General features: G+C 38.0%; 2 long non-coding RNA genes across 2 annotated transcripts in view; one reads left to right on the top strand and one right to left on the bottom strand.

Annotated features, from left to right (window-relative positions):
* The window catches only part of LOC103691486 (uncharacterized), a 31223-nt gene extending 26249 nt beyond the window's left edge, over positions 1 to 4974 (top strand). Inside the window, exons 2-3 of the long non-coding RNA XR_590958.4 lie at positions 2859 to 2904; positions 4705 to 4974. This is a non-coding gene — a long non-coding RNA (uncharacterized LOC103691486). The remainder of the gene's footprint in view (positions 1 to 2858; positions 2905 to 4704) is intronic.
* Positions 4975 to 5469: 495 nt separating this feature from the next.
* Positions 5470 to 6477, bottom strand: LOC108350231 (uncharacterized). The gene is made up of 3 exons (XR_001837000.3): positions 6393 to 6477; positions 6152 to 6290; positions 5470 to 6047 (listed from the first exon to the last, which is right to left on the bottom strand). It is a non-coding gene; the product is annotated as an uncharacterized LOC108350231 (long non-coding RNA).
* Positions 6478 to 25823: the final 19346 nt, after the last annotated feature.

Genomic DNA, 25823 nt, shown 5'->3' with positions numbered 1-25823 from the left:
TCTTTTTTGATGACTTTTAATTGAAAATTGATTTTATTTGATATTAGAATGGCTACTCCAGCTTGCTTCTTCTGACCATTTGCTTGGAAAGTTGTTTTCCAGCCTTTCACTCAGATGTAGTGTCTGTCTTTGTCTCTGAGGTGTGTTTCCTGTAGGCAGCAGAATGCAGGGTCCTCGTTGCGTATCCAGTTTGTTAATCTATGTCTTTTTATTGGGGAGTTGAGGCCATTGATGTTGAGAGATATTAAGGAATAGTGATTATTGCTTCCTGTTATATTCATATTTGGATGTGAGGTTACGTTTGTGCTTTTCTTCTCTTTGTTTTGTTGCCAAGACGATTTGTTTCTTGCTTCTTCTAAGGTATAGCTTGCCTCCTTATGTTGGGCTTTACCATTTATTATCCTTTGTAGTGCTGGATTTTTGGAAAGATATTGTGTAAATTGGATTTGTCATGGAATATCTTGGTTTCTCCATCTATGTTAATTGAGAGTTTTGCAGGATACAGTAACCTGGGCGGCACTTGTGTTCTCTTAGGGTCTGTATGACATCTGTCCAGGATCTTCTGGCCTTCATAGTTTCTGGCGAAAAGTCTGGTGTGATTCTGATAGGTCTCCCTTTATATGTTACTTGACCTTTTTCCCTTACTGCTTTTAATATTCTTTCTTTATTTTGTGCGTTTGGTGTTTTGACTATTATGTGACGGGAGGTGTTTCTTTTCTTGTCCAGTCTATTTGGAGTTCTGTAGGCTTCTTGTATGCCTATGGGTATCTCTTTTTTTAGGTTAGGGAAGTTTTCTTCTATGATTTTGTTGAAGATATTTACTGGTCCTTTGAGCTGGGAGTCTTCACTCTCTTCTATACCTATTATCCTTAGGTTTGATCTTCTCATTGAGTCCTGGATTTCCTATATGTTTTGGACCAGTAGCTTTTTCAGCTTTACATTATCTTTGACAGTTGAGTCAATGATTTCTATGGAATCTTCTGCTCCTGAGATTCTTTCTTCTCTCTCTTGTATTCTGTTGGTGAAGCTTGTATCTACAGCTCCTTGTCACTTCTTTTGGTTTTCTATATCCACGGTTGTTTCCATGTGTTCTTTCTTGATTGCTTCTATTTCCATTTTTAATTCCTTCAACTGTTTGATTGTGTTTTCCTGGAATTCTTTCAGGCATTTTTGCGATTTCTCTCTGTAGGCTTCTACTTGTTCTCTAAGGGAGTTCTTCACGTCTTTCTTGAAATCCTCCAGCATCATGATCAAATATGATTTTGAAACTAGATCTTGCTTTTCTGGTGTGTTTGGATATTCCATGTTTATTTTGGTGGGAGAATTGGGCTCCGATGATGCCATGTAGTCTTGGTTTGTGTTGCTCGGGTTCCTTCGCTTGCCTCCCGCCATCCGATTATCTCTAGTGTTACTTTGTTCTGCTATTTCTGACAGTGGCTAGACTGTCCTATAAGCCTGTGTGTCAGGAGTGCTGTAGACCTGTTTTCCTGTTTTCTTTCAGCCAGTTATGGGGACAGAGTGTTCTGCTTTCGGGCGTGTAGTTTTTCCTCTTTACAGGTCTTCAGCTGTTCCTGTGGGCCTGTGTCTTGTGTTCACCAGGCAGGTCACTTGCAGGGGAAAAGTTGGTCGTACCTGAGGTTCCGAGGCTCAAGTGTGCTCGTGGGGTACTGCCTAAGTCCTCTCCGCAGCGGCAGCAACCGAGGAGATCTGCGCCGCTCTTTCCGGGAGCCTCTGTGCACCAGGGTTCCAGATGGTGTTTGGTGTTTTCCTCTGGCGTTTGGATGTGCGCAGAGAGCAGTCTCTTCTGGTTTCCGAGGCATGTCTCCCTCTCTGTAGTTTTAGCTCTCCCTCCCACTGGATTTGGGTGCAGAGAACTGTTTATCCGGTCTGTTTCCTTCAGGTTCCGGCGGTGTCTCAGGCGCAGGGGTCCTGCTGCTCCTGGGCCCTCCCCTACGGGAACCCAGAGGCCTTATACAGTTTCCTCTTGGGTCAGGGATGTGGGCAGGGGTGGGCAGTGTTGGTGGTCTCCTCTGCTCTGCAGCCTCAGGAGTGCCCACCTGACCAGGCGGTGAGGTCTCTCTCCCATGGGGTTTGGGAGCAGAGAGCTGCTGTGGGCCGGGATCCGCAGGTGTGGGTCTTCCGGTAAACACAGGAAGTGCCCGGTCCTAGAGGAATTTTGCCTCTGTGTGTCCTGAGTTCACCAGGCAGTTCACTTGCAGGGGTAAAGTTGGTCCTACCTGAGGTTCCGAGGCTCAAGTGTGCTCGTGGGGTACTGCCTAAGTCCTCTCTGTGGCGGCAGCAACCGAGGAGATCTGCGCCGCTCTTTCCGGGAGCCTCCGTGCACCAGGGTTCCAGATGGTGTTTGGTGTTTTCCTCTGGCATCTGGATGTGCGCAGAGTGCAGTCTCTTCTGGTTTCCCAGGCGTGTCTGCGTCTCTGTAGGTTTAGCTCTCCCTCCCACGGGATTTGGGTGCAGAGAACTGTTTATCCGGTCTGTTTCCTTCAGGTTCCGGCAGTGTCTCAGGCGCAGCGGTCCTGCCGCTCCTGGGCCCTCCCCTGAGGTTCCGAGGCTCAAGTGTGCTCGTGGGGTACTGCCTAAGTCCTCTCCGTGGCAGCAGCAACCGAGATCTGCGCCGCTCTTTCCGGGAGCATCCGTGCACCAGGGTTCCAGATGGCGTTTGGTCACTATTGTCTATTTTTAACCTTAATTGTTCATTGGACAAGTATGACTAAATAATATGTAATATAACAAGACAACAGCTTGTAGATGGGTCCTCTATCAACAGCACAGAAGCCTGTTACCTGATTCAAGTGCTTATCACTAAAACAGCAAACTCATGTCATACTTCTCTTTTACAGGTTTTCAGTGATGAAAAACTGTATAGTGAAAGCCTCCAGTGAATAGGTAAGTAATGGATAAAATCTTGAGTGAATGTTTGTTTAATATGGGCATAGTTGTGTCATGGACTCATGCCTCAAACCCATGATGAGTCAAGTGAAGGCAAGCTCCATTGAGAAGTTCACGACTAAAAGCAAAAGAGCAGCAACAACAAAAACCCACCAACAATCTGCCCCCACCCAGAAAAAAGTAAACAACGTCAAAAAAAAAATAAGGAGAAGTATGAGAGCATCTTTCTGTTCATAGGATACAGATGAGGGACACACAGAACATAAAAGATGGGTAGTCATACTTTGACAAATAGTTTTAATAATCTAGAGAGAGGTAATCACATATTGGTGCTTTGAAAGATAGTATTTTGAGTATCTGGTAGTAAGATGAACACAATGGACTTCACCCATTCTTGGATCTTGGACTATGTTTGGGAGACATGATCTTTGTTTCCAGAAGTGGGGGTAAGTTCAGCTAATAGGGAGTAAGAGGGAGAAGGAATTAAGCATAGATCCATGGCCCAAGGACCCAGGTGTTTTCACTTTCTGTTTGTGGATGTGGCAAACAGGACAATCTTGTTTAAAATATGACTTTCTATTTTCTTAAGTTTCAGTCCTCACTCCCTGCCCTTGGTCCAGGCTTATGTAGTAAAGACTGAGTCTGTCATCATTCCTACTAGATACAAGCAACATTTTGTGAAAGTTAAAATATGAATCTGTTTATCAACCTAATTTATGATTGTCTCAAAGCAAATGGACAAATAAAAATTTCAGTTATCCTACAAATGACTATTAATTTAAAATGAAATAGTTTATAGAACATAAATTGTGCTCCCCAAAAGGCATGCTAATGTCCTAATTTTGAGTATTTCACAATATGACTTGGTTTGAAACATTTTCATTGAGACTGTAATTAATTCATATAAGGTCAGGCCATTTTGGCGTAAGGTGAGCAGTTAGTGTTTTATGACTGTTATTCTGGCAAGAGTACTGAATGAAAGGCAAGCATTTGATTCTATGTGGTAAGGACAGCAAGGATCCAGGTGCTGCAGTTGCAAGGCAAGGAAAGTATAAACATCTGACAGCCAATAGATGCCATAGGAAAGCAAGAGAAGGCCACTGTTTCAGCTTTCAGAGGAAGCATGGCTATTCTGGAACTTGAACTTGGATTTCTGGTGATGAAAATGTAAGACAATATGTCTCTATTTCTTCTTGACACGATTTTGTTTCTCATGCATGGTTCTGGAATCTAATAAAAAAGCTTCAAGATATAAATATAAATATTAATATGTAAGCAAATAATAAATTATATATGCACATACATGCATATATAAATAATATATTTCCTCTAATGAATGGGAAATACTTTCATAAAATAATTTAATTACTGGTGACATTAAGACTGATGAAACTGATTTATCTGCGTTGTGACACTGCTGGAATAGGCAGTAGCTGATTGTCAGTGATTTAAATATATCTGCATCATCGTCATTAGGCAGCTTCGTAATAGATGAGTACAAGAAAAACAGTCAAGTTATGCTTCCGCATTCCCCTTCTCTTTCATTAGAGAAATAATAAAGTCACATCTAATGGGTAACAGTTTGGAAACTTTCTCTTTAGAGAGGAAAAGTATAGTGAATGTATTTGTTTCTTTTTTTAGCATTGTAGTACCAGCTCTGATGAGTCTTTAAATGACTCTCAGTAAAACCACAGCCAAACTACTGCTGACCTTTTGCTTACATAAATGTTCACTCTGATCTTATTTGTTTGTCTCTTTTTTCTTTATTTCATTTACAACTCAACCTCTACATCTAAGTCTCAGAGATTATCATGGACGAGCTGGGCAAAAAAGGACTGTAGAAACCAGAAGACCTAGATGGCTACTGTGAGATCGTGTCTTTTCTATATGACATGAAGTTGCATCCATGATATTTTGAACAATGTACTCACCCGAAAAAGAATTGCACAATGACATCAGTTGGCGTCCAAATGTGGGTGGGGAGACTTACAAGGCCTTACCTTTAGTTGAAGAACTACAGGGTATAATGGCGCCCTAAAGTGGGAGAATAAATCTTCAGGAATGAGACACCTGTTAGGTTACTCAATCCCAAGTGGTCAGCCAATAGCTACACAACAGAATAAGGTTAATAGGAGCCAGCAATATTTATACATATAGATATGAAGAAAATTTCATGTAATTTGAGAATTAGGGGAATAGGGAGAATTGGAGGGGGAAGAAAGTAGGGTTGAAATGATCTGGTGGGGTGGGGGTGGGGACATCCTCTTGGAGATATGAGAGGAGAAATGGGACAAGGAAAGTCAGAGGGCAGATGGGAAGGGGATAGTGACTGGCCTTCAAAATAAAGATTTAATAATAATAATAGTAATAATAATAATAATAAAATAAAATAAAAAATCATACAAAAGAAATGATGTGAATCCAGTAGTTGTGTATGAAATTCTCAAAAATTATAAAGAGAGAAAAGGAAATGTTTTAGAGTGCAAAAATAATGAGAATAACTGCCATCCAAACATGAACAGATGCACACTTACACACTACATACAGTCAAAATGTTCAGCAGCAGTCTTCACCTTCGTGTTTTTTATTATTTACTTTATGTACCGATGGAAGTGTCCCCTCCCTCCTTTCCTCCCATTATTCCCTTACCTCCCCTTCCTATTTCATCCACCCTTCCCCTTCTCCTGAAGAAAGGGGAGGCTTCCCATGGATATCAAACAGCCGTGGAATAGAAGTTTGACTAAGTAAGACTAAGGTAAGTGCATCTTCTTTTAGTGAGGTTAGACAAGTCAGCCCGGCAAAAGAAAGGGATCCAAAGGCAGGCTATGCAATTAGAGACAGCTCCTGCTGCTTCTTTCTGAGTCTCACATAGAGATCCAGCTGCACAGTTGTTATGTGTTTGCAGAGGGCCTAAGTCCATCCTGTGTATGCTTTCTGGTTCACAGTTCATTCTCTATGAGACTGGAGACTCAGATTAGTTGATTCTGTAGGTTTTCTTGTGGTACCTTTGACCCAAATGGTTCCTTCAGTCCTCCATCCCTCTTCCACTGAATTCCCAAAGCTCCATTTAATGTTTGGCTGTGGGTCTCTGCGTCAGTTTCCAATCAGTTCCTGGGATAACAGCTATGCTAGTTGCCTGTCTGCAAGTAGAGAAGAAATCATTAGTAGTGTTATACATGGCTCTCTATTTGGCTAGGCATTGGTTGGCTTTTCCTCAAATTTTACTCCATGCTCTGTTTTTTACCTGTGCACATATCTTGGCTCTCTGGAGTATATTTAGTGTCAGCATCCCAGTGGAACTCATCTCCTATGAAAACAATGCCCTCCTGTAGAAGGCATCATCCTGAAGAACTTGCCAGATGCCTCTTTAGTCATCTTTTTCCCTAGTACAGGAAAAAAAGTGTATTCTAAAATAATTGTAAAGAATGTAGTAGAATAAAAGCACACCAGTAATATAATAGTTCATTATCATTAGCAAGTGTTACCAAACACATGTGATCATAAGTACTGTACTTTTCTGACAATGGCAGGACTGTATGCTGATTTCAACAAGTCTCAACTGGAATTCTGGATGAGTAGGCTGCATTGTTACCTCATAATAGCTGTGACATCCACAGGTGATTTTTTTCAACTCCATTATAATAAGCTATCCATGTTCTACCATAATGGCTCACCGTGGACCTTCATTGTGTTACAACACGTGGATTGGAGCTACACTCACTACCATTAATCTCTCCTAGAAGCAGGTTCAGCTGGGCAGCTGGGCAAATAAGAAGCATTCTTGACTAGACTGTGATGGGCTCCCTAAGAAACTTTTCTCTGTGCGTTATGACCCCTGGCCACAGGTCAGAGACTATTTGGAGCTTTCAGGACTTGGAAGCATTGCTTCTTCTCAGTGTTTCACCATCTCTGCAGTTAGACATGCTCCAGTCTGCATCCTGTCTGTGCAGCATGCAGTTCCAAGTGCTTCCCCTTCCCGTACTGCCTGAGGTTATTTTAGTCCTAGATTTGAGATTTCTTTGACACTACAGTCTTCCAGAAATGTGAGTAAGCTCCCAGAGTCTACTTCCACATATGCCTGCTTCTATTTGTGAACTTTCAGGTTCTACTCAAACTTACCTACAACCATTTTCTTTATTTCTATAAACCAGTGACCTCTGTATTGAAGACCTTTATGTCACTTGGACAAACAGTGGAAATATTTTTGCCAATTTTCCAGGATTTGCTACAATAGTTTTCATCTTATTATTTGCTGTTGATATTTCAGTTGCACTCCATCTTTTTTTTATTTCTAGAACCTCAACCACGGCAATGTGTTTCTGTTCTATTTCATCACTCTTTAAAGCCGACCTAACCATTGCCTGGTGTCTTATAAATTATTCACAGTTTCTGGCAAAAGACAATATAAGTACCACTGCATTACTTTCTGGTCTCAAGGATTTGGGAAGAAATGAATTTGTTATTTTTTATTATTATTCATTTGAAAATTGTACACGTATAGGTAATGTACCTTGATCATGTTTAGTGCTTCCCCATTAAACTCTTCCCAATCCTCCCATTCTCATGTCTGTTTTTTCCTACATCTCATCCTTTTCTATAATTTACTAAATCCAATCACTGCTGTTCATGTGGACGTAGGAGTAGGGCCCTCTGGTGGAACATGGACAACCCATCACGGACTACTTCTCTGATCCTACCTGACTCTCTACCACAGTAGCCTTCAGGAAGGGGAGGGACATCATGATCTCCTACCTCATCCATGCCAGAATCCTAACCGGCTTGATTTCTGCCATTCTCCGGCAAGGTACTCCATCCATTGTGATTTCATTAATGAAATGAAGCTTTGCTTTTAATATTTCTTTATTAAAGAAATATTAGATTTCATCCTGGTCATTAAGAAATTATCACATTTTTGTATTGCTATAAAGGCCTTAATTTCAATGTAATGACTGTATGCTTAGAATAAAATTTACTATTTTTAAAACAGAGTCAGTTCAACTCTCATATGATCTGTTCTAATGTCAGTAATAAGTGCTCCATCTGTGGTCAGCAAGAATGAGGAAATAAAATTATCATAGAATCTAGAAATAGCCTCACTTCAGTGTCAGATCATGGCACTAACATTTTGCAATTTAGTTTCAAATAGTTTTCTTCCTTGTCCTTCTTGACTCAGCCAGAATATATGCCAAAGACATGTGCCTGACTCATTTGCTTAAATCTTAAGAAGGCTTCTCTAGTTCTCATCTCACACACAAGGAAAGGCAAAGAACTTCTGATGTCTGCTAAGGAAAACCAGTAAGCAGCTTTCTGACCAAATATCCTTCAACCTTCATACCTATTTGGTCTCACCACAACTGAACACCTATTCTCCAACAACTTCCAAATGTGCTATGAAAAGGCAAGTTTTTTAACTGTTATTCTCAGTGGACAGCACTTTTCTAATATATTCCAGTGGTTTTTAGCTCAGGTCCTTCCAAATGTCTGTTCTCTGAATAGTATCCCAGATCAACCAAATCATTTCTATGCAACAAGGATCATTCTGGTTTCCATTGTGTTTCTTGAAGGCTTCTCTAGCTGTTTTATGTATCACAGAATAAACAGGGAAACTCTGAGCCACATTTTCTCCTACAAGATTCCTCCAGTAATCTCTAAACCCAGGATGAAGACACTCCCCTTAGATCCCAGACAGAAGGTATCCAGCAAAATCTGGTAAATGTTACCATAGCTGCTCCTCTGTTAACAAACTCCGCATGGCAGATGTAAGGCAGCTCTTCGTGAAAGTCCTTGAGCTCAGGCCCAGTCCCTTCTATCTGTCATCCTTACTGTTGTAGTATTTGTGCTGGATAGTTTTATGTCAACTTGACACAATCTAGAATTTTCTGAAAAAAGGTAGTTGAGAAATGCCTCCCTAAGATCCAGCCCTAGTGCATTATTTTAGATTATTGATTGATGTGAGAGAGTCCAGTTGTTGGGCTGTTAGTCCTGAGTTTATAAGAAAGCAGGATGAGTGAGATCTGAGGAGAAAGCCAGTAAAAAGCATATCCCCATGGCCTGTGCATCAGGGCCTTTAGAATCTTGTCTTGTTTGGGGTCCTGACTTTCTTCAATGATGAGCAGCAATATGGAAGCCAAATAAATCATTTCCTCTCCAACTTGCTTTGGTCAGGTATAGCAATAGTAACCCAAAACTAAGACAGTGCTCCTTTTTTTTCTTATTAAAAACCAGAAAATATTCTTTATGTGCAGGAACAGAAGTTATTCAGACTCCTATATCTTAAAAGCTAACACCCTAACACGGCTAAGACAGTTTATTAAAATTGGAAACTTGGATCCTATTGTACGCCTGGCAGTAGATCAACATGTTGGAGAATAGGCTTTCCAGGGAGTTCAACTTGTCTCAATGTCTCTTAGCAGTCATTCTAATTTCTATAGGCTGAGGACCTACTGATCTTGTTCTATTTCAGTGACTTTCTGAAGCTGTTGCCTTCTTTTCATCCTAAGCTTAACAAGCTTCTTCAAATGGCAATGGTGGAATGTTTACTTGTTTCAACTCCCTATAACATCCTGTGCCTTAACTAGCTCCCCTCCGAGATGGAAAGTTTAATCCTCAGAAATCATTGACATGAAACACAGAAATACTTCACTTAAATTTCGGCTATAAGCCCTTTAAAAAGTCCTTAGACTAGCAGCTGGCTGGTAATTCACTCCCCTTTCCCAGGGACCCGTCCTGCAACATAGGAACTCTGATTTCCTTTTTCTCCTAAGCTCCGTACAATAAACTATTATTTTTCTAATTCCCTTTCCCTATGGCCCAAAACTCATGCCTCTGTCTTCTGCCCAACCACTGACCACTGGCAACTTTATTTACCAATCAAAACTTACTTGGGGTGGGGTTCCCTCAGTTTCTTATGCCTTGATGTGCAGATTCTTGTGCAATTCTGGGGACCAGATTGGCATAATACAAGCAGCATTAGATCAAATCCACAACAAGATCCTCTGGAACTGAAGTAGCATGCATTACTGAGCATATGGCTATGAGTGCTGGGAACTGAATCTAGGTCTTCTGCAAGAGCAGGCATAAGCGATTTTAACCTTTGAGCCATCTCCCCGGACCCTATGGCTGTCTTATAAAAACATTTAAAATATAGAAAAATAGTGTGGTCCAAAATATTAGATAAATATTTTTGTAGAATGATGTTCCTGGAGACAGATTTTAGTCAACTCTGCACAGACATTTCGTTATCTGGCAAGTTCTGTTATTCTGTTTAATTTTAGAAATTCTCTGTTGAATAATTTGTGAACTGTGGACATATGCTTCAGAACATGACAGTGATAAAGCCATTGAAATAATAAAACACTTCTGTTATATAATTTTACCTAATCAACTTCTAACTTTCTGTGTCCTGTGGAATGAAGTGTGTGTGTATGTGTGTGTGTGTGTGTGTGTGTGTGTGTGTGTGTGATCAGAACTTTTTTCAGTAATATATGTTAACACAGATTCAGTCTTAAATTACTTTATATTCCTTTCATAATTGAGATTCGACTTCAAATACTGCTATATTTGTTTCTTCTATCTATATTTTACAAATTAATGTCTTCAGTTTTAAGATCTTAATCTTATATACAAACATAATATATAAAACATATACACCTAAACACATTTAGTTCATTTATTTCATTTCTTTTGTTTCTTAAAAATGAAAAGAAAATAAGGATATTGAAAACACAATCTTAAACACCTATCATCTGAGTCCATGTAAAATAGTCTTTTAAAAAATTCAAAATATATGTAGAGAAGTTATAATTATTAATATCTCCACTCACTGCAACTAAAATCTGAATAATCTGAGAAGCAAAAAGCAACAGCTATTTTGATATGGAAATTTAAAAATATATAGAAAAGTTCATATGTCCTTAAATTTGTGTTTTATTCTTTTAACTTCACAAATGTGAGTGAATTTGAAAAATTGTAAGGAGCACATGATAGACAAAACCTGGCAGGTCAGCAGTAAAGTAGGGTATTTAGGAAACTACAACATTCACTCCTGTCACTCTACTCTAATGGCATCTTCATTCCATTAAAATCCAGTGATGCCACAGTGGTCACATAACTGGTCTAGTATGGATCTAGCTTATATTTCTGAAAGAGACTGAATCTTCAAAGAAGAGGTTCTCTGAGGAACTAGAGGCAAGTCCTTTTGTGTCTCTCTGTCCTTTTGCTATGTTGTTGTACATGTTGCTATATATAGATGGAGATTTGTGTTCTGACTGAAACCAGGACAAGAGACTCTGTATTATCCAAACACATTGAAGGGCTACAGCTGAGAGCAAGCTTGGGCCACTGGCCAAAAATTTGTCCACGAGAACAAAGGTGAATCTCAGATCAGGAGCAGTAAGAGCTCTTCTCTGTGTCTCCTGAGCGATTGAGCCCATTGATAAGTTTTACATAGCCAATAAACAGAATAGAAGGAAACAAGTCAATAAACATGCCCTATCTAGTTATACTACAAGTGCATTCTGATTGGGTCCTTGATGAGAAGACGATAACATAAGCAAGAAAGAACTTTGTTTGCTGACTCAGCCAAGCACCAGTTGTCAGCCCCGTGAGTCTACAGTGCCACCTGCCTATTATCAATGTCCCTATCTAACAAACACATACTGCGAGAAACAGTTGATACAACTGTGTATAATGGCTTCTGTGGATGCTTACTGCAATCAAACTGTTGGAAAATAAAGGCCTTTATATTAAATCACATAATTTGGAAATTGTTTACAATATATAATTGTCCGGATTTAAAGTTAAGAAAGATCTAGTAAAGAAACTAAAAGTAGACATGAAAATATCAGACTGATTATTTTTTGAGAAAGATATATGAAATTTCAAGAACAAAGAAAACCACAAAGAAGGATGCTTCCGTGGTTTGGGTGCAAGATGGAGAAGTCTAACATCCATGACTTAAGATCTTAGAGTGGTAGAAGAAATTATCTTGGTCATTAAAATAAAATCATGATAAGACTTTTCAAATTTGCCTTAAAAACATAAATGCTCTTAGTAAAAAATAATCTTAGTAAGCTTCAAGAGAAACAAGAGAAACACTGGTAGCAAAAGCTACCCAGATACACTGATATTTAAATATTTCAAGATAAGATATTATTACATAGTACTATTATAATAAATGCACATGGATACTTCTTTAAATACACAGTATTCAATACTAATGCAAAGTATTGAAAATAGACAGTGAGACCTGATAATCTGATACTTTGGAATTAATATTGTGGGTTTCAGAAACTTCTCTGCAGGAAGCATTTGATCCCAGAGGATATCAGTGTGACATATTGACATGGTTGGTTGTGAGGTAAGAAAGCTATGTGTCTTTAATAATCTTAGTAGAAGGTATTAAATAACATGCATTATTATTTTTAAATTAAAGTTAAAATATTCATCCTTGTACCACAATGTAACTATATTGCTTGCTTCAGAAAATATTAAAAAGCCAAATAATAGCAAATAGAAAATAAAAGTTCACCACTTGAGAGTGACAAGCTTCACAGCCCGTATAACACTGGCAATGACACAAAAAATATGTGGCAAAGTAGGTTTTATATAGTCAGCATAATCAAAATCTACATTTTTATTTATTATGTATATTATATATTACAAATGAATGATGTATCATTTTATTTTGCCAGAATTTCCCAGATCATGTGATTAAAACAAAGATTCAGATTTCACAGCAACATCTGCTAAGAATTTTTTCCTTGTATCACACTGTTCACAGATCTATTTAAAAAAAATAGCACACAAAAATGTTAAAATTAAATTATGAAACATCCAGTCTTTAAATGGTGATCATTTCTTGTATAATCGAATCCTCTAAATAAAGATAGACTATAGGCAGCACATTTATCTCTTTAAAAGAAATGGAAACACCATTGGTTTGATCTCTTGTGAGAGATACGGTTACCTCTCTGCTTGCATAATGTGTGGAGTTTTATCACCGGGAATTTACTGAATTGGGTACACTGACTGAGTTACTGAATAAATATATACCCTTATTCTGTTTTGTTCTTTCTCCTAATTATTTCCTGGGCTGGAACAGGAATGTGAAAAATGCATCCTCATCTCCAGTGTTCTTGCCAGCTGAGGGCAGCAGAAGGCCTCCTCCAGCTTTGGAAACACAAGACTTCTAAGCAGTCTTCAAAGAGGGTCAAATAAGCACATAAAACCCCACCTAAATCAGGGATGTGGCATCAGAAGGGATAGAAGAGATTGTAGCAGGGGTTATCCTGCTGGATGATTCAATGGCCAGAAGGATGTGATGGATCTATTCTTCTATTCTCCATCAAATGATGCATTTTTTCATCTTGGCCTCAGTTTTCTCATTTACTAAACAGATGCTTCTTAAAACAACCTCCTCCAATTATGTCGACATCTAGTGAGTTCTACTCGTGACAAAACACCGTGAGCCCTTTTGAAACTGTTGCCTATTAGAACATGAGAAACAACTATTTAATTGGAGCAGTTTAGAAAAAGAAGCAGTAGTCATCATTGTAATAAAGCCAAATACTTCTGTAAATGTATAATCTGCTTACAAGCAGGCTTCTAATTACATACACCTTAAATGCAAAAGAAATGTCATCGTTCTAGTTAAGGAAATATGGTGAGATTACCCATGTGCTATGCTCATAGATGATAGGACACAGCAAATATGCTCATATGGTTAAACAGCATGAGATCAATTACTACACCCACATGAGAAGTTGATCGGTTTGTAACCAAGACAAGGAACATAATCAAATTCACCAAGCACTGAAAGATGCATTTTGAAGTTGAAATAAGAACAAAAGGCTGGTAAATGGACACGGAGTGACACAAGTTCTGCATAGACAAAGACTGACACAATCAATAATGTGGAATAATGAAAGAGAATTCAGTGCAGTGGGTTGGGGTGGGAGAGTGATGGAGAGTAGGATGTAAGATAAGATGAGGCAGGGCAGACCGTAATGAAGCACATAGCCTTGGTGGACATTTTTGACATACTATAAAGTCATTTGCAACTATTATTAAAAATATAGAGAGAAAGATAAATAATAGTATAATAAAATTATGTGTGTGTAGATTGATGTCATTATGCAGGTGAAGGCATGTACAGAATAGAATGAGGCTGTCATTGGACGAGAAGGAAGGATGGGCAGGAGAAAAGTTTTAGAGAGGAGAGGAGACGGGAGCGAGGGGAGCAGTCAAGAGAACATGGAGATGGATGTTAAGGTTTTTCTCTGCACATTTACATGGTGTTATGACTATTCTTAAGGGATGCATGTGTACAGGATTTTGTGTCTAGATGAAAAATTATATCTGATTTAGGTGGGTAGTTTATAGCCTTATCAAAGTGGTTGTAAATTAATTGTGTTGATGTATTGTACATTGAGCATTTAACATATAAATCTGGTTGTTGGGTTCCAGTTTGCTGAGTCATGACTTAACTGGGTTGTTGTGAGGTAAGCAGAGTCCGTGACAGGAAGCCGTGCTAGTCTATAGAATGCTTGGGGATAGCGTGACATGGGGACATGCTAGCCCAGCTCACGGAACAGGCATGGTAACAACCCGCCAAGGGGACAGTTTGTGAAAGCAGCTGACCAAGAAACAGCCAGAGCGAGCGGAGTGGGAACCCGAGGGAACCAGGTTATGTGCCTTTTTTAACTTCACCGCAACAGTGGTCAACTAGACAATAATCATTTTGAAGCTATCACCATTGGTTTCAGATATTGGTTCTACTATTAAACAATCCTGTTCTGTCTTAGTTCATGTTTTCATTAGTGTGATGGAATCACCCTGACCGAAAAACAAGCTGAGGAGGAAAGAGTTTATTCCACTTATACTTCCAGACCAGGTCAGGAGGTCATCAGGTCAGGAATTCAAACAGGATTGGAAACTGGAAGCAGGAGCTGGTTTACAGGCTATAGGTGGATCCTCATTACTGGGTTGCTTCCCATGGCTTGATCAGCGTGCTTTCTTATAGAACTTAGCACCACAAGTTCACAGATTTTACCACCTACTATGGGCTGGGCCCTCCCCCATTAATTGAGAAAATGCTGAATCTCATTGAAGTATTTACTCAACTGAGACTCCTTCCTCTCTGATGACTCTAGCTTGTGTCAAGTTGTCAAGTAGACACACAATACTAGCCAGTAAATGTACCCTTTCCAAAAAAAAGGAAAAGAAAAAAAAATAAAAGGATATCTTTCAAGTCTAACATCGAAAGAATATGTTCCAAATAAAAACCAGAATTTATACCTCAGAGCTTGTATGGTCTCAGAATCAGAAAAGTATATCTTATCCACACATCTGAAAGAGGATAAATGTCTAGAATAACAAAGGGTTAAAGAAAAAAAACCAACAACTAACAAGTAGGACATAAAAATTCTTGTCGATAATTGAGTTGATGAACAGGCCACATTCAAAAACTAAATATGATATGCAAGTATATGAAAAACCTTGACTATTGACTCTTAGCAGTTACTAAAGAAATATAAATTAAACCTATCTTTACATTCTATCCTGATACTGTCAGAATGATCCTCATATTTTTCTTTTTCTTTTTCTTTTTCTTTTTTTTTTTTTTTAGAGCTGGGGACCGAACCCAGGGCCTTGCGCTTGCTAGGCAAGTGCTCTACCACTGAGCTAAATCCCCAACCCCGATCCTCATATTTTTATAAAAGGCAAATGCTAATGAAAATGTGGATTACTCACTGCTGGTAGAAAGACAAAGTAAAAAAAGAAAAGAAAAGAAAGCCATAGTAGCACAACAGATATAGAAATAAGAAACTAAACAAGATAAATAAAAAAACCCCGCAAAAATAAAATAAAAATTCAAAGTCAATCACCTTTGTGGTCTAGCTATACTCCTGCTGTTAACATATCCAGGGGCCTCCAGTCCAAAATATCACAGAGATGCTTGCATACCAGTGTTAGGTGCTGTTTTATTCACAAAACTTAAGCAGTGAAACAAGTTTAACAGGGACAGAAGTTGGCGGAACAAAAGAGGACATGAGTTTGGGGATAATAAAAAAGATAGAATGTGTAGCAAATAATGCCATAAACAGGTATGAAGTTATCACTAAGTAAATCAGATTTTTTTTTAAAAAGGGGAGATGATGTGTCTAATCCTGCTCACTCCTAAGGCAAAATCTCTCTCCTTCTTTCCTGCTTCCTAGAAGCTCCAAGTTCAGTAACCTTAAATCCCCACCTCTCTTTCTTCTCCCCAGCTATTGGCTGTTGGCATCTTTATTTACCAATTAGAATTAATGGGGGCAGGTTCCCAGAAACTACATGCAGACCCTCCCACCCAAACTAATTTGGGGGATGCAAATTAGCATTTAAATACAAGCAGCTACACTTTTATTTATCCATTCTAATAATTAGGGTTTAGAATTTATATTAGTTCGTAATAATGATTGCCTGTTTATTATGAAGACAAATGTGCCACCATGGGACAAGAAAATGAACTACACATACTTTTGATTTTATTAACTCATTTTCATGATGTCCCATATCACATGGCAGAGCCTTATTGCCATAATTATTATTTTGTGGTAATAGCCACGAAGTAACGATGACATAAATTATCACATTATTTGTCTTTAAAAGATAAAACATTTTTAATTGGGGTAAATAATTAACTACAGCTTTGAAATGACCATTAAAATAAGGTTCAAAATTTAATCCCAAAGAGAGGACAACCAATTACAAGCAAAAGTACTGTCTATGTGCCCATTCTGTCACACTATTAATGGCAGTTAGAGTTGCTGTCATGGCAAAACAGGATGCAAGTCTAACAATAGTAATATAAATACGTCACTAATAAGAGTTATTTTGGAGTCAAGGACAAAGAGACAGAATTATAAATGCTCATGGTCAAAATTAACTACACTATATAAAATTAACACAGCACAAATATAGACCAATAAAACCAAAATTCTCAGTATAACTTTGGGAGAAGTTGTTTAATTTAACTTAATATTCAAATGGTCATATGAATGATCAAACATGTCCAAACTTCAAAGAGTAAAGCACATTTCCATCATATGGTACCTTGTAAGCAGAAGTATGCCTCATCTCATGGTCACAGTAGGGCTGGCGTCAACATTTTGCATTAAATGTAGTGAATCTGCAGAGCAGGGTCAGCCCTCAAACAGGAGACCACGGATCACTGCTTCTCTATGTAACTCTCGAGACACCAATGTATTGTGACTACACCTAGACTCCCGACCTGGGATTTTGTTATCGACCTTGGAATCATAATAGCTAAGAAACAGGCAAATAGCTGCAACATAGATGTAAAATATTTAAATTTGTAATCTAGAAAATGTGACCATATAGTTCTGTAATGTAATAATCAATGTTAACTGAATGAACCACCACACACACAAAGTATAAGATGATGATCAGTTGTGACTTGGCCAAAGGACACATAAAAATAAAAAGGAGGTAAAAATTCACTAATGAAACGTATTATTTATCTTAGAGTTACAACACAATTGTAACAGAATCTGTTATTTAGTGGAAAACATATTGCAAAGTAAATATTAAATTAATGATCTAAACTTAAAAGACTACTATATGTTGATAGTAAATGATGTCCCAAATTAAATAGGAAACATAAGAGATAAAAATGCAAATCAATCCATGGGGGTGAGCCTCAAAATATATAATCATTAGTATTAAAAGTAACATCTAGAATTGGCTTGTGGAAGAGATGTATAAGCAAGTGTGAAGAAAAATAACAATAATTAATGTACTGAAGATATCAAAGGATGCATTAGAGCGGGCAGAATGTCATCAGTGATTGCTCTAAGGGAGAACTGAAGGCTTTTAAGTTTATTGATGTATTGTGGAAGCTGGAAATTAGATTTTACAAAGCCTTTGCATTATTTTACATGCTGAGTTCACAATCAAGAGTCATAAATATACCCTCACTTCTGAAGTATTATACGGTTCTAATTAATGTGCTTGATTTAAGAAAAATTAAGCACTCAAAAGTTCAACTTAATGAATATTTTGAGCTTGAAAATTTTATTTATAACACACTCAATATGTTATACTGTTATTCATTTATAAATCACAATCATGTTTACTTTAGCAAAATATAAATAAGCATTTTTGAATACCACATCGTAAACTTATTTTTATTTATGAGATTTAAAACTTAAGTTTACTGTAATTTCACATACAGTATCCACTTTCATATATTCTGGATAGTGGTAGGCTCATACATATTGTTCTACATAAAACAACTTTTCTTTTGTAGTGTATAACTTTGAATTTAGGTATTGTTATTAAAAAATGAAAATTTGAATTTTGAGATAGTTTAGTTTACATGAGTGAACTAATGAATTAATATAGTTTTGAATACATGCAAATTGTTGTACAACATATTTCAAACTTAAAATAAAATAACTTTCATGAACTTAAAGAAAATCAAGTTTAAAACCCACCAAGGGCCATGTCCGGTCCTGTGGACCTGCAACAAAAGGAGTCTGTTGGCAGATGTCCCTGGTCTGAGCTGCTGCCTGGAGCCATATTGATGTCAGAGGGCTATGCAGAGCTGGCCTCACCCTCCTCTCACCTGGGCGTTATAGCAGAACTGGCCCTGATGATTTGAGAGCAAAAGAGCAGGCCCCATCACTTGCCAGCTACAGTACCTGGGAGAGCAGCTTGTATCTTTTCCAGGAATCACAATAGAGCTGACCCTGGTTGTGGGGGTTGCAGGAGAGTTGGCCCCAGGGTCATGGGAGTAAGAGAGCTATCCCGGCCCCTCACTTGCTGAAGCACTAGGGAAAGTAGGCCATGAACCTGGCCTGAGCAGCACCACAGACGTGGTCTCGATTGCAGGGTTGAGGGGCTGTGGTGGAGCCAGCACCAAGGATGTGAACAGGAGAGCTGACTCAGCCCTTTGCCTACTGCTGCAGTACCCTGTACCTCACCTGGGCAGCCAAGAGTGGGTGCTGCTGAGCTGGCCCAAGGACATGAGAGAAAGAGGACATGGAAAAGGAGATGGCTCTGTCTCTTGCCAGCCACAGCATTGGGTGAGCGAGCTGTGGCCATACTGGAGAGCTTACCCTCATGACATGGGTGTTGACCTTCTACAACCCAGGCACAAACCCAAGGCTTTGAACTGGTCCACCCCAACATCACCCCCGTCTAGGCACTGCTGGAGCACGGTGGACAAGCCAGTCCTACTGATCCAAAGCTGCAGGATCTCCCTGACTCAGAGAATATGAACCAAACCAATGACTTCAACCAGAACTTGCAATGAATATTTTCAAGGAAACATGTGTGGACAAAAAAAGGGTATCTTATAGGACACACTGTGACATACTACAGCTTCCACAACAGGATGTTTTTTTCTTTCCCCCATTTTTTTGATGGCAGGAGGGCTGAGGGGAGGCAGCAAGAGTGGAGGCAGCAAGAGTGGAGAGTGGATATGAAGCAACAGAGAGATGAGTGGAGTTAGGGTATGTGGCTATATGAAATTAATTAGGAATCAATAGAAAGTTAAATAAAAATATTTAAATAGATTTTAGAGCGAAATAAAGTACAATGTTGAAACAAGTTTTTTAGGAAGAAAATTTTTTTCAGTCTTCCTTTAGGACATACAAGGTGTCACAGAAGCTGACCAAGAGACAGATAGAGGCATGGGTTTATATTAGCATGGGAAACAACATTAGGCTAACATAGCTGCTATGTTATGTTATGTATAGTTTGCATGTTGTGTTTCTGAAATGCACAGGAGTTATAGGCTGACCTCAATGAAATGATTTAGAAACTATGCACCTAGGTCTGTAAGAAAAGTTTCACATCACTTGAGTTGTACCATTGAGTGTGCTAATGGGACTCTAAACCTTTTCTCTTCCTCTATCTCTCCCTCTCAGTGAGGTGCTTTTAGGTAGGAAGCACAGTTTAAAGAGAAACCAGGAGTCAGCCTTTCCATGAATTTTCTTAAAATCCTGAGAATTGTCTTGACTCGAATCCTGGGCTTTGTCCTCCATTAACTAGACCTCCTCCTCATGAAAGAAGCCCCATGTACTTCGCATCCATCATTAATAAAATGCATCTTTATCGCGCATCCTTCCTTAGGACCTGGATCTGAGCACTGTTTTAAAGTCAATAGAACTGAGTCCCATTGGGAAGGCCACAGGTGCTTTGCTGCTTTGCTAGAGTTTATTTATGTAGCTTTGTCTAAAGATTTGTTGTGATGTGATAAAGTTGACATGTGGAAGCTGTAAACCACAGCAACAGACTCATTTGAAGTTCTGATCCAATTTGACTGACCAAGTTCAGGTGTACAGAGTGTTCATTCCCATCCTTAGGTAGTTTGCTTCCCTGCCAGTGCTACGAGCTGCCCTTCTCACCCAACACTACCACATGCTAATAGCTAATAGTATGCTACACTGTCTTGCTACAGCCACTTAACAACAGAGAGGATTTCTCATGGACTGAGCTCAACCCCCAAAGCAACTGTGACCCAGCAGAAACCTTTTATCTTTATGAGTTTTTTCCTTTGGTTTGTGTTATAAAAGAGATATGGAAATACACAATACAAAACATACATACTTATCAAATCATATGATCGAATATGTGCCTAATACTATTTGAGGTCATTCAAGGGTTTGATACAGAAATGATGAAGGGCTATGAACTGTAATGATAATTCTAATTGTCCTAGTAAGTTTTAGGAAAGACTTGGAAGGCTTAAATGTCAGAGTAATTAAAAGTATGTAAATTTGATGAGAGGTGCGTGTGTGTGTGTGTGTGTGTGTGTGTGTGTGTGTGTGTGAGTGTTAATTCAAATACTATGTCACATACATACAGGTCAGGGTACAAATTGTAGAAGTAGGTTCTCCCATTCCTGTATGAAGGTAAAAGGTAGTTCTCAACCTGTGGGCTGTCATCCCTTTAAGAGGCAAATGACCCTTTCACAGAGGTCACCTAAGACCATCAAAACATAAAGATATTTCCATTTTAATGCATAACACTCACACATTGAAGTTATGAAGCAGCAACGAAATAATTTTATGTTTGGGGGTCACCACAATATGAGGAACCCTGTTAAAGCATCATAACATTAAGAAGATTGAGAATCTCTGGTCTGTGGGATTGAACTCACATCATCAAGTCTGCCTTTACCCACTAGGCTATAACATTGGCCCATGCAAGTTAAGTAACAGTTTTCATGATTTTGTCACCCCAGAGGTGATTCATTTTGGGCATCAAACTTATGAGCATTTATCAAAATAATCAAAATACTTTACTAAAATAATCTCTATTCTCATTTCTGTTCTTTTCATTAAAATGAGTTTTTACATGAACTCACTGATGTATACATAACATACTTTTATATGTGTTCTGGCATTAAAAAAAGTCTTACTAATTAAAAAATTCAGTGGTAACAGTTTTAAAATGTTCTGTTTTCTGGGACCTTCTTTGTTCTACTTAACAATCACTACTTTCCTACCTCCAGTCCAGTTGCTGCTGTCATCCTGTGCAATTTTATATCGTGTGGCTTAACTTGTGTATTCTGCCCCAGGAAAGAAGGTGATCTGTAGGGGAAAAAAATCGATTCCTTCTTATCTTTACTCACATCTTACTGTTTTATGTCTGTCCTAGCAGCCTTATAGCATCTATCATAGAACATTCATCTTTCTTCCCATGGTTGACTTTGAGGCATGCAATCCTTCTGACAGCAGTCCACAGAAAAATAGACATGTTCTCAACCTCACCTCAGTACAAGGAAGAAAAAAAATACAACTTCTGGATTCTTACCTGGTTGTTGTCAAATATATTTTCATTCAGACAGATTTCTTATCTCTTATTTGTGATGCCAGCAAAGAGTTTCTTTCTTCTTTACAAAATTTCTCCTTGGTTTTGAATGTTTATATATACATATATGTTATATATATATATATATATATGTATATATATATACACACACTAAATATGACATCATCTTATATAACTCTTCTTTCCTGTTGTACAATATCCAGTGACTTCCAAACTTTGTCTCAATTTCATATCTTTGTCTCTATATGATCTACTGTCCTCAACTGGTGCTGCACAGATTTGCGTGAGCATAGAGCATCTACTGGAGCATGGGAATAATGTTCTCTTTATTAGCAACTTTCCATTTCCATTACTGCCTCAGTATCAGTCAGGGTCTTTTGAGTCTCTGGTACATCATCTATGCCAGGGTGCTGGCTGGCTTGCTCTTGTATATGTAATGCATAACTTACCCCAACTGCTGTGAATTCATGATTGTCATAACCATAATATTAATTATTATTTTTTAAATTGAACTAACTAAATTTTGAGAAGAATATAAATAAGTTTACTAATAAATAAAGGCTATAAAAGACAAGATATTAAAATAATAAGTGTTAACACAGAAAGCATTTATTGTGAGTCATTTCTTACTGTAAGAAATTAGGAATTATTACATAATTAACATTTTTAGTAATAGAGGGAGATGATTTATAAAAGATGGCAATTGGGATTTATTTTCAAATAACAATATAGAATTTTTTTCTCAAAAGACAATTGCTGCAGATACCTGATGTTCTGGCATAATCCCTCAATGTAATCTCAGCACACTTAACATGAGTTTAGATGTGGATACAGGGGAGTTAGAAGATTGCAAGCCAAGTAGCCTGGATATACAGTGTGGGAAGAAACAGAAAGTCACTGCCTCTAAACAAGATAGAAAGAAAAAGAATGACTACTGAAAGTTGTCCTCTGAATTAGAGATTCACATTACAGCAATTATGCTTGGCACACCTCACACCACACCCATAATAATGAAGAAAATAAATGAAATGGCTACTATTTTTAGTATATTGAATTCTGCTTCCAATGTACTTGCACAGTTAACTCTACTTTTAAATGATTATAGATCTTTATTGTAAGTACTGGGTGTTATATTTATATATATGTATGAAAAATCATGTATATATATATATATATATATATATATATATATATATATATGTATCATGTGCATACCTCATGTCCTCAGAGACCAGAAAGCATTTTATCTCCAGGAAACCAAGTTACAGACATTTGTAAGTCTCCATATTCGTCTGCTTTTCCTTTGGAGAGATGAGTGCTGCTAACTATGGAGCCACATCCTCAGCCCCAGATGATGGAACTTTTAACGTTAATATTTGACAAATGAATTCATTTTGCTTAAATTTCCACAAGATCTTTGTCATGTATATGATTATCTTATTAAATGTGTTCCACACTAAACAAGTGTGGTTTTTTTCCTTTCAAATTATGTGTAGTCAAATAAATTCCCATGATTGTCAGATGAGCAGATACTATTGAGTCCAGAGCCTGTGTAGATTTCATTTGGATAAGACAGGTTTTTCATGATTTTTTTTATAAAAGCAAATGTCACTCCCTTTTCTGTGACATTCTATTCTTTCTCTAATTAAGAAATGCATGTTAACTACAGAAAGAAACAATTATTTCCTTATTAGTTTGAATTAGCTTCATACACAGAGATATCTATAAAATCTAGAATTAGTACACTCTTTTTCTAAAGGCACAGAAAAACAGTTTTTGAAATGTAAATGGTGAATCCTGAGGCAAATGATGACTTCTTAATGGAAAAGTATTTTCCTGTTTGTTTTCTCCCCAACATACAAATTATATAGCTTTTAAGTATGAAAGTAAATGACTCTGCACACTACTTCAAGGGTTTTGAAACTTCTTGTCTTAAAGAAAACATTTGAAGGGAAAATTATCAGAAGACTGTCAGGGTGTATTTTACATTAACAGTGAGTTCACCATGTATATATACTATTTACTTTTATAACCTATCTCCATTCTAGAGATAGAATATGAATAAAAACAATGAGTGAAAATGTGTTCCCATGTGTCATAAAGAAAATTATTTTTCATGTAGTATATATACTTTGATTAAAATATATTTGAATTAAACACTTAATATTTATGAATACTATTATTAAACATCTATTTGCTTTTTTTAAAAAAAGAAGACTTATCATCTACTCCAAATAATTTATTGGGGTAGATGGTTATTTAAAGAAAAAATGTTTTCAAACTCAATTTGACAGTGGTATTTGACATTATCCCTTACTGTAAAATCCCCTATAAAGTTAACCTTCACTTACCTGATGTAATTATTGTCTCAGAGACTTACTGCTGAATAAGCTCACCCTTGTTAGTTCTTTGTGAACTCTAGCTGACTGGTTCTGGGCTGTTCTGGCTCAAAAATCCTATGGAAGCTGACTGATTCAATCTGGTTTCTCTTAGCTTCTTACTGAATTGCTCTCCCTCGCCTAAAACGAACTCTGGCAATTTGTTCTACTTTTCTGGCTCCTTCTTATTCTCTTGCGTCAACTGTTTCTGCTGTCCTGCACTGAAATGCATGAACTATGAACAACTCAACTTCACTGCACTGCATTCACTGCACTGACTCCAACTAACTGAACTCTCTCTCCCTGTTATGGTCTCAAATAGCTTGTCTCCTGAGAATTCGGGTGTATTCTATCTGTGACATATTCTGCCAATTTTTTCTCTGATTATCCACTTTGCTCTTCAATTAAATGTCATCAGTTGGGATTAAATATGTGTACTAAAGGATTCTGGCCAGAGGGCATAAAGGTATACACTAAAGATGTGTCTGCATTTTAGAACTATTGAAGTGGTCTATGTAATCAGAGAAACCATGTTGCTAATTAAATTTTCTCTATAATTCCCAGGGGAAGGGAAGGATGGATGAACATATCACCTCCCCAGTAGCCCTCTCTTGAGCATCATTGCTGTTCTCTTCTTAAGAAACCCCTCCTTCCCCATTGTGCTTTCATAGCTTATAAAGAGCCTATGTTCTGCATATGGGAGAAGACAAATCAGCTATCTTTTTGAGTCTAGTTTATTTTAATTAACACGATGGTAAATAGTTCCATCTATTTTCTTGTACATAGTACAAGAAATATGTATGTGTACAAGTACATTCTTTATTGCAGCATAGTATTTCACTGTGTGCATAGTACATGTTTTTTTACTTGTTAATGAGAACTTGAGTTGCATGTTGTAGTTGTAATTTTTAAAGGAACTTCCGTACTGATTTCTCCACATCTAAAACTAAATTTCAGATGCCCAACTACAGTGTATGAATAGCTTTATGATGTTTTGGAAGCTTATTGTTCAATCAATAAAAAGGTCATCTGGAGATTTGGGGAAAAAAACAAAGTAGGAAGGAATGTCTATAAATGGCAAAAAATTACTTTGTGGCACTTAAACCGTAAAGAAAAATAATCATAACTATAATGTTGAATGTAAACATTCTTAAGTGCCAGTCTAAAAGTTAGCTAGGGAGCACAAAAGAAATGAAAGCACAGGAGACAGAAAGTAGAGATAAAGGGGCAGGGAAAAGCTAGAATGATAGGATATTTACTTTTCTGCCGGCCGATTTGTGCATAGTTGTGGTGGTGTGAGTAAAAGTAGCCCTTATAGGCTCATAGGGAGCAGCACCAGTAGGAGGTGTGGCCGTGTTTGAGTAAGTGTGTCACTGAGGGAGGGCTTTGAGGTTTCCAGTGCTCATGCCAGGCCCAGTGTCTCACTGTCTTCCTCCTACCTGCTCATCCAGATAAATAAGTATCAGGTAACATCCAGCACCCTGATGAATGAATGAGTGAATGCTGGTCAGTGACCTGCTACATGTGTAGGATAGAACTGCTTTGTCTGGCCTCAGTGGAAGGGGATGCAGTTGTTCCTATAAAGGCTTAATGTCCCAGAGAAAGGGGATGCTAGAGGGGTGAGGTGGCAGTGGGTGGGTAGGTGAGGGAGCAACCCCATAGAGGCAAAGCAGAGGGGGTGGGGGTGGGGGTGTT

Source organism: Rattus norvegicus, chromosome 2 (genome assembly GCF_036323735.1).
Source record: "Rattus norvegicus strain BN/NHsdMcwi chromosome 2, GRCr8, whole genome shotgun sequence".
Taxonomy (NCBI): domain Eukaryota; kingdom Metazoa; phylum Chordata; class Mammalia; order Rodentia; family Muridae; genus Rattus; species Rattus norvegicus.
This window is presented reverse-complemented; position numbering and strand designations above follow the sequence as displayed.